Source organism: Bos grunniens, chromosome 16 (assembly GCF_055505025.1).
Source record: "Bos grunniens cultivar Pamir isolate PY7600 chromosome 16, Bosgru_T2T1.0, whole genome shotgun sequence".
NCBI classification, from domain to species: domain Eukaryota; kingdom Metazoa; phylum Chordata; class Mammalia; order Artiodactyla; family Bovidae; genus Bos; species Bos grunniens.
Genome location: NC_141180.1, coordinates 69,444,741 through 69,456,649, shown reverse-complemented (window position 1 = coordinate 69,456,649; position 11,909 = coordinate 69,444,741).

Below are 11,909 nucleotides of genomic sequence, written 5' to 3'. Positions count from 1 at the left end.
ATGGAATCACTCTCTCAAAATGAATTATGACATTTTAATTATCAAATACAGTGTTCAACCTAGTTTTAATCATTTTTAATGTCTATACACAAATTGACAATGATCATTCCTTTCCTCTTAATATTCTTTCTTCCCCTAATAATTTCCATGGCATTACTATCTCAACTCCACCTCTATCATTCTTTCCCTTTTCTGCCTATGTGTCTTCTTCCTTCTTCCAAGTAAATGTAAGTCTTATTTCTCTCCTGAGCCTTTATTCTCTCACTTTATTCTTCCTAAATTGATAGTCTCGCCCACTCTCAGTTACAGCTGTCACCTTTGTTTTCCCCAAATCTTCATCTTCAGCCCAGTTTCATCGAGAATGACCTGCTCCCTCCTAGACTGATTTACCCTTACATCCCATTAATAAAAAAAAATAACAGGTTTAAACTCACTTATACCCTCTTAACTTGCTCGTCTTTCTGGAGTCCCTGGTGCTGTTGATATCTCTGTCAACCTCACAAATTTCCCCACCGCTTTGCAAAAAAAATGATCACCAAGCATCGCTGCTTTTGCCTGAGTATATTTTCCTTGATGTGCTGCTAGACAAAATGATGCTCTCTGCCTCCTGTGGTTCTTTTCCTGCATCCTCATGGGTGGGAGGAATATCAAAGACCCTGTTTTCCTCAGTAGTCCACTTGCAACTCCAGCTCACTTAGGATGCACTGAATTCAGATGATGATAAGGCTGTTCCTCTGAATCTCTCCTCTCTGTACTCATCCTCCTCAAGTTTCCCTAGGATGGTGAGAAAGCCCACTAAGAGGATTACGGAAAATCTGAGATCCTGAGATCCTCTGAATTCTCAGCTCCCAGATCAGGAACAAGAGAGCATTAAGAGGACTATGTGAACCCCTGGGGAGGAAATTTTGTTCTGGTTTGGTTTTCATTTTGATTTGGATTTGTGTCTTTCTGCCAAAGTCAAAAAAAGAAGAGAGGCCCCTCTGCGGAGAGAACAGCAGCAGCAGCACTGACTGATCTGATGACAGCATTGGCAACAGCCTTCGTGCAGGCAGCTGGCAGGGGGTAGGAAAGGTGCCAGTGCTGGAAGATGCTGCCACGGCAACCCTGGTGCAAGCGGCAGTGCTGGCACGGGTGCCTCGCGTTGGCAAAGCAGCAGCGTGAAATGCGCAGGAGGCTAGGAAGACAGGCAGTGGCCTTGGCAAAGGCAGAAGCAGTGGTGGGGAGAGCTGTATGATGAAAGGAACTTGGTGCAATAACAAAGTCCAGGAAAGAACACGTCATCTCCCCAAGTCCAGACTCACAGATTCTTCCATGCAGCAATTCACCCACCTCCGTGTCCCTTACACACGTTCCAAGCCCGAAATGCACACAGGAACAGCAAACAAAATGCCAGAAGCCATGCTGAGAGTCAAGACCATCCGAACCGGCACAGGATTTCCAGGGCACAGAGTGAAATTACTTCAAAAGTAGGAGTCAATTAAGATGTTGAGATGAAAAGCAACATTTCACATGAGATCGATATGCAGACACTGGGTTTTATTATTTGATTCTCCAGTAACAAAGGGCTGAAATGAACCAATACACACCTCTCCTCCCATTCAACTGACCAGAGGCAAGAAGATGCGGCAAGCTCCAATTTCCTTGAAAATAGCTTACTCTTTCCAAATCCTTTAATAAATATTCAGGAGACAGAGTTCATCGACAATCCCCACCCTCAGATGTGAAGCTAATTAGCTGCTGATACCTAAGCTTAGCATTTAGCTTTCTAGTAACCAAAGAAGATTCTTTTAAAAGAAGTGTTTATTCTGAATGTAAATGATAAACTGAAAAGAACTATGGATTAAGACCTCAAAACTGTCCTCTCAAAGGGCTCTCCTTTTTTTTTTTTTTTTATCAAAAGACAAAGGAGATAAATAGGAAATGAAACTATGTGGGGGAATGAAAGATGGAGTCCTTGAGGAATTAAGTATTTTTTGCTATGTTTTAATGCTGTTGGCGATCTAAGCTGCTCGTTTCCCACTCAAAGATTTGAAATAAGCTCTTCTAAAACCAAGGAGCCAAAAAACTTTAATAATTTAAAGATTACCTTCCCAAAAGAAGGACTTCATCCCACTCACTCAGCTTTCCTTCCCTATTGTGCATTATTTCAAGACAAAATTTGATCTCTTTGGGCATTCAACTATGGTTGCAGATTTGCACTGTTGTTTGCACTTAATCCCCAAAATAAACTCAAGAAATTGCTGTAGATCAAGGTTGTTCTGCAGGGGGAAAGTCGTCTACGTAGGGTACAATTTGTTTCATTACCATCCTGCAGTTACAACAACAGATGATTTTGTTCACCAGTTTTGCCACTGTGACTTCCGTCAGGCAACATCGACTGGAACCAAGAGAAGACAGACTCTGCCTTCATATACGTCTTTTATTTTAGCATGAAACTTGGAAAACTAATTGGTTTGTTTTCCTATTAGTCTTTCTCACTTGAGAGGAATTCTTATTAAGGCCCTGAATTGAACACTATTCAGATTAAGAATCCCGTGAAAATTCAAGCTATGAGGTTTGCATTTAAGGAATCTGCAGCATCCAATAGGCTTGAAGTTCGTCAAAAGTCATGAGTCCTACCAAAACCCACCCTGTGCTTTGTCTTTTTTTTAAGATTTATTTTTTGATATGGACCATTTTTAAAAGTCTTCATTGAATTTGTTACAATATTGCCTGCATTGTTTACACTTTGGTTTTTTGGCCACAAGTGATGTGGGATCTTACCTCCCCAATCACAGATCAAACCCACACCCTTTGCATTGGAAGGCAAAGTCTTCACCACTGAACTGCCAGGGAAGTCCCGTGCTTTGTGTTTATACCAAAGAGACCCATTAGTTTCCACTCTTATGACTCTATACACACCAAGATCTTATGGAACAACCCGAACGAACTTTTTGGTCAACCCAATACAATGACTGTCTTTTACAAGAATTTCAGTGATCAGCTCTAATTACTATAACTAGATAAAAGTTTCAAAGGTCAGAAACAAAACATCAGAACTGTTTGGTCTATAGAAAATAACCAGTTAACTTGCTTTTTTCCCATTACCAGTCATTTACTATCATATAGCAACAGCCTCAGAAAGCTCATGAGTCCCTTAAAATGAATGGAAATGTATGCATACAGCCCAAACACTCCTATGTCTTTGCAACTCAACATCAAAGTGTGTATCATATCATCTCAAGGGAGTTATGCTTTAATGGGGCACGTCTCCCACTGAATGCTCAGCTGTGGAATGTCACTAGAAGCCTACACGTCTTCTGGCAATGGCCAGAATCTTCTCCTATCCCTGAGGTTTTCTAGAAGTCAAGGAAAATAAGTTTACAAGAACTTTATGTGTACTAAGTATATGACCCTTTCCATTTCCTTTCCTTAGATAATTGAGAACTATGTCTCCTACCAGCAAATTCATGTACTACAGTAAAATGTAGAAGAAAGCTATGCCTACCTCAATCATTAACTCCATCCTCTGTAATGCTTCTGCTTAATTTATAAGAGTGTTGGGTCCTGTGTGATTTACTGCAACATAGATCTATCAAAATAAAACTGAGAAGTCTTACAGTGCACTTGGTAGGAGGTAAAGATTTTTATTCTCCTACTGCAAACTAGCATCAAGAATTAATGATGCATAATTTGGTGGATGATTTACAATCTTACTAGTTTTTAGCATTCATTTAATAACATGCTGCAGCTTTGTCTGTCATCTTAAACACAACCCTGCCTTCCTAGATGTTGCAGGAGACGTCATATCTGGTTCAAATTAAGGAAACACAATAGCTCTAGGATAAGATAATTATATATATCTGCTATCTATATCAGAGAAGGCAATGGCAACCCACTCCAGTACTCTTCCCTGGAAAATCCCATGGACAGAGGAGCCTGGTAGGCTGCGGTCCATGGGGTCGCAAAGAGTTGGACATGACTGAGCGACTTCACTTTCACTTTTCACTTTCATGCATTGGAGAAGGAAATGGCAACCCACTCCAGTGTTCTTGCCTGGAGAATCCCAAGGACAGGGGAGCCTGGTGGGCTGCCATCTATGGGGTTGCACAGAGTTGGACACGACTGAAACGATGCAGCAGCAGCAGCAGCAGTTGTCTATATAATACATATATATGGCAGAAGAAATGGAAGAGGATTTAAAATGGATATAAGACTCTGATGACAACCTCAGGGAAACTCACAGTTTTTTGTATTATCATAATTCATAGGTTTTTTTTTTAATTTACTCTTTTCCTTCCTGTTTAGTCTCATTCCACTGGAGCCCTGTATTGTCACAACCTCCAATCACACTTCTTTTGACTTGAATGTTGGTACAGTTATTTTTTACAAAAATGAACATTTACACAAAATCATATTTTTTAAGAAATATATATTGAAATGGTTATTTATTTCTTCAAATTGATCATCTGGAAACAATGTTGTTGTTGCTGTTGTTGATGTTGCTGTTGCTGTTGTTTAGCTGCCAAGTCCTGTCTGACTCTTTGTGACCCGATGGACTGTAGCACACCAGGTTTCTCTGTCCCTCACCATCTCCAGGAGTTTGCCCAAGTTAATGTCCATTGAATCAGTGATTCCATCCAACTGTATCATCCTCTGTCACTCTATTCTCCTTCTGCCTTCAACCCTTCCCAGTATCAGGGTCTCTTCCAATGAGTCAGCTGTTCACATCAGGTGGCCAAAGTATTGGAGTTTCAGCATCAATCCTTCAAAAGAGTATTCAGGGTTGATTTCCTTTAAGATTGACTGGTTTGATCTCCTTACTTTCCAAGGGACTCTCAAGAGTCTTCCCAGCAACACAGTTCAAAAGCATCAATTCTTTAGTGCTCTGCCTTCCTTACTGTCCAGTTCACACATCTGTACATGACTACTGGAAAGACCACAGCCTTGACTATACAGACCTTTATCAGCAAAGTGATGTCTTTGCTTTTCAACACACTGTCTAGGTTTGTCATAGATTTCCTGCCAAAAAGCAATCATCTTCTAATTTCATGGCTACAGTCACCATCCACAGTGATTTTAGAGACCACGAAGAGGAAATCTGTTACTGCTTTTACCTTTTCCCTTTATCTGCCATGAAGTGATCTGGATGCCATGGTTTTGTGTGTGTTAGTCACTCAGTTGTGTCCAACTCTTTGCAACCCCATGGAATGTAGCCCACCAGGTTCCTCTGTCCATGGAATTCTCCAGGCAAGAATATTGGAGTGGATTGGCATTCCCTTCTCCAGGGCATCTCCCCAACACAGGGATCGAACCTGGGACTCATGCATCGCAGGCAGATTCTTTATCATCTGAGCAACCAGGGAAGCCCATGATCTTAGTTTTTACAATACTGAGTTTTAAGCCAGGTTTTTCATTTTCCTCTTCCACCCTCATCAAGAGGCTCTTTAGTTCCTCTTTGCTTTCTGCCATTAGAGTGGTATCATCTGCATATTTGAGGTTGTTGATACACAGTTTAACAATGCAGGCATTATTCAAAATTCTTCAAAATCTCCCTTTGACATGGGCCTCAAAGTACACAACCTATTCTATTTATTAATATCTTGCTTGGTGGGAACAAATATTCATCTTTTGAAGCTATTCTATGCAGATCCTTTTGGATGATAATATTTGAACTCTTTTATAAAATCAAATTTAGATCTATATAAGAAACTACACATTTAGCTATTTTGGGGCATATACTATGAGAAAAGCTGGATAAACAAAAATGAATAATAGAGAGTCCTTGTGCCAGAATAGCTTGTTGTCTGGAGGGAGCGAAAGACATACAAATAGATCATCTCAGCATCATACATCTGGTGCTGAGCACTCCGGGAATGCCCGGGGCCACTTAGCTCCACAGGAAGTCTGGAGCCTCCAGGTAGAAGTTTCCTGGGGATAAAGACACTTAAACTGAGACTTAGGGGATGAATAGGAATTAGATGAAAAAGGACAGAAAGCACATTCATAGCAGAAAAAATATTGCGTGATTAAAGGTGGCTTGATAGGTGGTGAAAACCATTTTAGAAGCGCAACAGCATGGAATGCAAAAGAAGGATGAGAGAAATAATCAGCGGCTGAGGTGTGGTGGGTGTGTTGTGGTGTTTTGGTGTTTTATGTATCTCTGTCTAAGGAGGTGGTTCTAAGGGCAAGCCCAGGAATGATAAGGTCAAAACTGCATTTTGAATAGCTCACGCTGAAATGATTCTTCACTTGGATCTAGGTTCTGGGATGAACAGCGTTGACAATGAGAACAACAGTAGTGAGACCAAACTAGAGAGGATCAATTAAAAGGCACTGAGATGCTGCCAATCAACCATTTCTCAGTAAATATAAAAATAGTATTTAACATATAAAATTAGCAGGTTATCACCACTGATTTGCTGGTGAGGAGGAAAAATAACTTCCCAGGTTCTGTCATGAGGACTCACTGGGAGGCAGCTAAGAGAGATGGGAGAAGAGAGTTCTGCATGCAGATTTGAGTACCCAAAGCAGAAAGAAACCACCACCACTACCCAGAGAGAGAAAAACACAGAGCTGTCATTCTTCAGAGCATTCCTTAGAAACAAAGGTCATACTAGTCTTAGATTTGGTTTCAGCAAATGCAATGGAGAACAGAGAACTACCTGCCAATATTAAACAGCCACACTCTGAAATGGAGCAGAAGCTGATAGAAAATGAGGTTTAAAAAGAATATGAACTGGACCATAATAAAAACATCACCCCAAGAAGTATCTGCCACAAGTGTCACCAATTCCCTGATGAAGAAATACTGGATAGGAATACCAGAAACATGTTGCCTTACATCATTTCAAGTTTGCTAATTTCATATGTGTGCATGCACGTGTGTGTGCATCCATGTTTAAGTGTCAAGTGTATGATTTCATAATCTCAAGTTATGTTTTTCTGTCCTTGTGGCTCTTGATCTGTTATAAAATAGCTTATATTCACATGGATATATCTGATACAGGAATACAATGAACTCCAAAACAAACTGGCAAGATGTCTGATGACCAAAGAGGCAAACCCAGTTGAGTATGCTTACTGTCATCCTATCTGTCCGGGTTACAACACACTGCAGAACCCTGGCTAAACAAGCATCACACCTGCCCACGTGTCTTACAGACTACCACAATCCTCTGCCAATGTCTAAAGAATAAAGAACAATACAAAAGTGAAGATTTACTTATAATCTCTCAATTACAAGCACTTATTCTTGTTCATTACTTGTTGTAATAAACATAGCTTTATCGATTTGAATTTGAAAGTGTGTATACATACAGTTCATGGAATTCTCAGGCCAGAATACCGGAGTGAGAGTCATTCCCTTCTCTAGGGGATCTTCCCAACCCAGGGATTGAACCCAGGTCTCCTGCACTGCAGGCAGATTTTTTACCAGCTGAGCCACCAAGAAAGCCTTTTAGTCACTCTGTCGTGTCCAACTCTTTGTGACCCCATGGACTGTAGCCCACCGGCTTCTCTGCCCATGGAATTCTCCAGGCAAGAATACTGGAGTGGGTTGTCATTTCCTTCTCCAAGGGATCTTCCCAACCCAGGGATCAAACCTTGGTCTCCTACACTGCAAGCAGATTTGAGTTTAGCCATTGTTTAATCGTTTTTAAAATTATTTATTCTAAATTGGACGGTAACTGCTTTACAATAGTGCATTGCTTTACAATACAGCTGATCCCCACTGGCTATCTAATTTACATATGGTTTCATGCTATGCTCTCCATTTGCCCCACCCTCTCCTTCCCTCATGGTGTCCACAGCCTGTTCTCTAAGTCTGCATCTCCATCATTGTTGTTTAGTCACTAAGTCATGTTCGACTCTTTCTGTGACCCCATGAACTGTAGCCCACCAGGCTCCTCTGTCCATGGGATTTCCCAGGCAAGAACACTGGAGTGGGTTGCCATTTCCTTCTCGAGGGGATCTTCCTGACCCAGGGATCGAACCCACATGTCCTGCATTGGCAGGTGGACTCCACTGCTGCCCTGCAAATAGGTTCATCAATATCATCTTTCTAGATTCCATATATACATATTACTATACCATATTTGTTTTTTTCTTTCTTACTTACTTCACTCTGTATAATAGGCTCTAGGTTCGTCTACCTCATTAGAACTGACTTAAGTATACTTCTTTTATGGCTGAGTAATATTCCATTGTATCTATGTACCATAGCTTCTTTATCTATTCAGTGTCAATGGACATTATTTAATCATTTTTAATAGTGCATGAAAACACATTCAAAGCACTTTATTTTGAAAGTTTCTCTCTCATAGGTATCAAGGAGCCAAAATAACTTCTTCCTAAATATACCTTTTTAAAAATCTACTTATTTTGAAGTTACTTAGTATTTTCACACAAGCTATGACAGGTTATCAAACCACTTCAGATATTACCTAGGTGCAAATTTTGTAATTATATCATAAGCAAAATACTTTCAGGAAATTAAGAAAAAAAGCACAATGGTGGTAAACTTTAGATTGAGAAATATTCAATGTAAAGGGAATTTTTGGTAAGTTGATGTCAACTCATCACTACTGTTCATTTAGGGGAACTGCATTATAAAAATTTTGAGGAGTTGTTTGATAAAAAGAAAATATATTTGTGAGCACCCCAAACACATGAAAAGGTTAGAATGAAAATTTCAGTTTAAATAACCAAGAAAACAAAATCTTATCACAAGCAAGGAGGATCTAAGTAGAAGCAGCAGCCTTCAGCTCACAGCCCTAAAAGGTTGATTACCAGTGGACTGTACCTAGAAGACATCTCACAAGCAGAATAAAGACATGGAACATAAAACTTATATATGGGATCTGAGATGTAACATGAGTGAAAAGGCAAGGAATCGGTAAGTATGTGGATAAATCTACACAACATATTGTCTGGATAATACAACAGTGGTGATCCCTGATGAGCACAATTAAAAAAAAAAAAAAAAACTAGAAAAAATTTAAAATAGACCAAAATAGAATATATATCAGAGCAGAAAGATCTGAGTTAAAGTATTATACAGACTTTATTTGAGGGCAGGGTTGTGTGCTGATTTTAGAGTAAACATTACAAGATCAGGAAAAGAGTAGATAAACTAATATTCTGATTATAGAGAAATAGAATGAGAAAAAGTTATCTTAAGATGGCAAAAAAGGAGAGAAAAAAAAATTGGAAGGACAAATAGTCTATTTCAGAATGGAAAAAGACTTGAAATGTTAACCAAAAAAGTTGACTTATATACAAATATATTTAAAATAAGTAACCATTACCAGATATAAAAGATACAGGTATAGTGACAGCTGCTGAAATAACCAGTAAAACATGATCTTAAATATAAGTAAACTTAATAATACATTATGAAGCATAGAAAGCCAAAGCTGACAGAACCACAACAAAAAAACACATTATCCTTTATAATGAGAGACAAACATATACTGCTCAGCAATGATGAATTAAACAAACCAAAAAAAGAAAGATATGAAACAAAAGATCGACTTAACTTATAAGCTTTATGAAAGCATATAAATATACAGCTATATATTTATCTATCAATGCAATGCAAAATAAAAAGACTGTTTTCCAATAAAATATTTCAAGCACATACACATAAAATAGGTCTTCCCTGGTGGCTCAGGAGTAAAGAATTCACCTGCCAATGAAGGATATGTGAGTTTGATCCCTAGGTTGGGAAGATCCCCTGGAGAAGGAAATGGCAACCCACTCCAGTATTCTTGCCTAGAAAATTCCATGGACAGAGGAGCCTGGTGAGCTACAGATAATGGGGTCGCTAAAGAGTCAGACACAACTGAGTAACTAAACACCACCACCACATATAAAATATTGCCAAAAATATTTGAAGTATTCAATTCTTAATTTAATGTAATATTTAATTTTTAAAATAATATCAAGCATTCTCTGACATCAAGGCAATTTTGTGATGTCACTAACAAAAAATTAATGAAGTATACCTGTTTACAAATTAAGACATTCACTTCTAACTCATCGTTCAAAGGAAAACTTGTAAGAATAATGCTATGGACTGAACTATATCCCCCAGAATTCACATGTTGAAGTCCTAACCCACAATGTGGCACGATTGGGAGACCAAGGCCTCAGGAGAAGAATGAAGTTTAGAAAAGGTCATGAAGGCATGGCTCTCATGATGGAATTAGAGCCCTTGCAAGAAGGGAACTTGTTCTTCTCTCTCTGCCTAGTGAGAACACAGCTCTGAGGTGGTAGACAGGAAAGAAGTCCTCACCAGAAAGTGACCATGCTGACAACCTTAACTCAGGCTTTCAGTCTCCACACTATGACACAGTAAATTTCTGTCAGGAAAGTTCGGTTTAACCCTCTCAGTCTATGATATTTGGCAGGCCAAGCAAATGAAGATACTTAGAAAACATTTGGAACTGAGTGATAAAATTCTACATATTGAAACATTTGGGATGCAAGTAAGGAAATGGTCAGGGAATTAACCATCCTAAATATTTAGATCCTATTTGAAAGGTTGAATTAGCAAGTTATGCATTCATATTGAAAATTGAGAACAGGACTCCTTCAGAAAAAAAGAAAAGGTACAAGTAATATTAGAAGTCAAAGCAGGACATTAGTAAGATGCTAGAAGTTTAAACAAACAAAAAAAAATATTGTAAATAATAGTCTGCCAATAAATTTAAGTAGATAGATAGATAAAATACACAAATTCCTAGAAACAGTAACTCGTAACTCACCATCAGGAGATGAGAAGGGAGGACAGAGGTCAGGGTATTTGTTACTTCCTCCACAATTACTGTCTTCTATCCTGTCTGACAGCCACTGGTCACTGTGGGCACCCTTCTCTTCTCTGACCACAGCTGCCATCGGGCCATCACCTCCTGCGGCTGGAGCTATGGTTACAGCTTTCTCCAGGATTCCACATTTTCTTCAAGCCTAGGGATAGAACTACTCTCTGCTCTGCTAACCGTAGAGCACTCTACTGTGACTGGGTGATTCTCCTGTCCCCAACGTTTCAATTAGTACCTTCATCAAATTTCCTTCATTTTTCCACTTAAGTGAACCATCTGTTTCCTGTAAGACTGTGAATGACAAAGTGTTTTAACACTAACTTTTCTTTCACATGAGCTTTTCTCTGGTCTAGGACTAAAGAGGTACTTGGGGCTTAGAATACCCAAGAACTGTCCTGTTGTGAGTTAAATTCAATCATCAAAAGAATTAAATATCTGAGTAAAGGTTTTAAGGAAATATTTTAGCACAGATATTATGGCATGTAATTAATATGAGATATAATGTATGATTAGGGAAAAGGTGAATTTAAATGTGTATTTCCCTGGAGAAGGAAAAGGCAATGTACTCCAGTATTCTTGCCTGGAAAATTCCATGAACAGAGGAGCCTAGTAGGCTACAGTACATGGGATTGCAAAAATGCCTGTTTTAATTTCTTTACCTGGATAAATTATAATTCAAGAATGAGACAAAAAGATACTCAGTATCACTAATAATTAGAGGAATATAAATTAAAACTACAAGGAAGTATCACCTCACACTGGTCAGAATGGCCAGTATCAAAAAATCTACAAATAAAAAATGCTAGAGAGGATGTGGAGAAAAGGGAACCATCCTACACTCATGGTGGAAATGTAAATTGGTACAGCCACTATGGGGAACAGTATGGAGGGTCCTTGAAGAACAAAATATAGAACTATGATATAATCCAGCAATCCCACTCCTGGGCATATACCCAGAGAAAACCATAATTCAAAAAGATAAATGCACCTGATGTTCATTGCAGCACTATTTACTATAGCCAGGACATGGAAGGAACCTAAATGTCCACCAATAGAGGAATGGATACAGAAAATGTGGTACATATATGCAATGGAATATTAATGAGA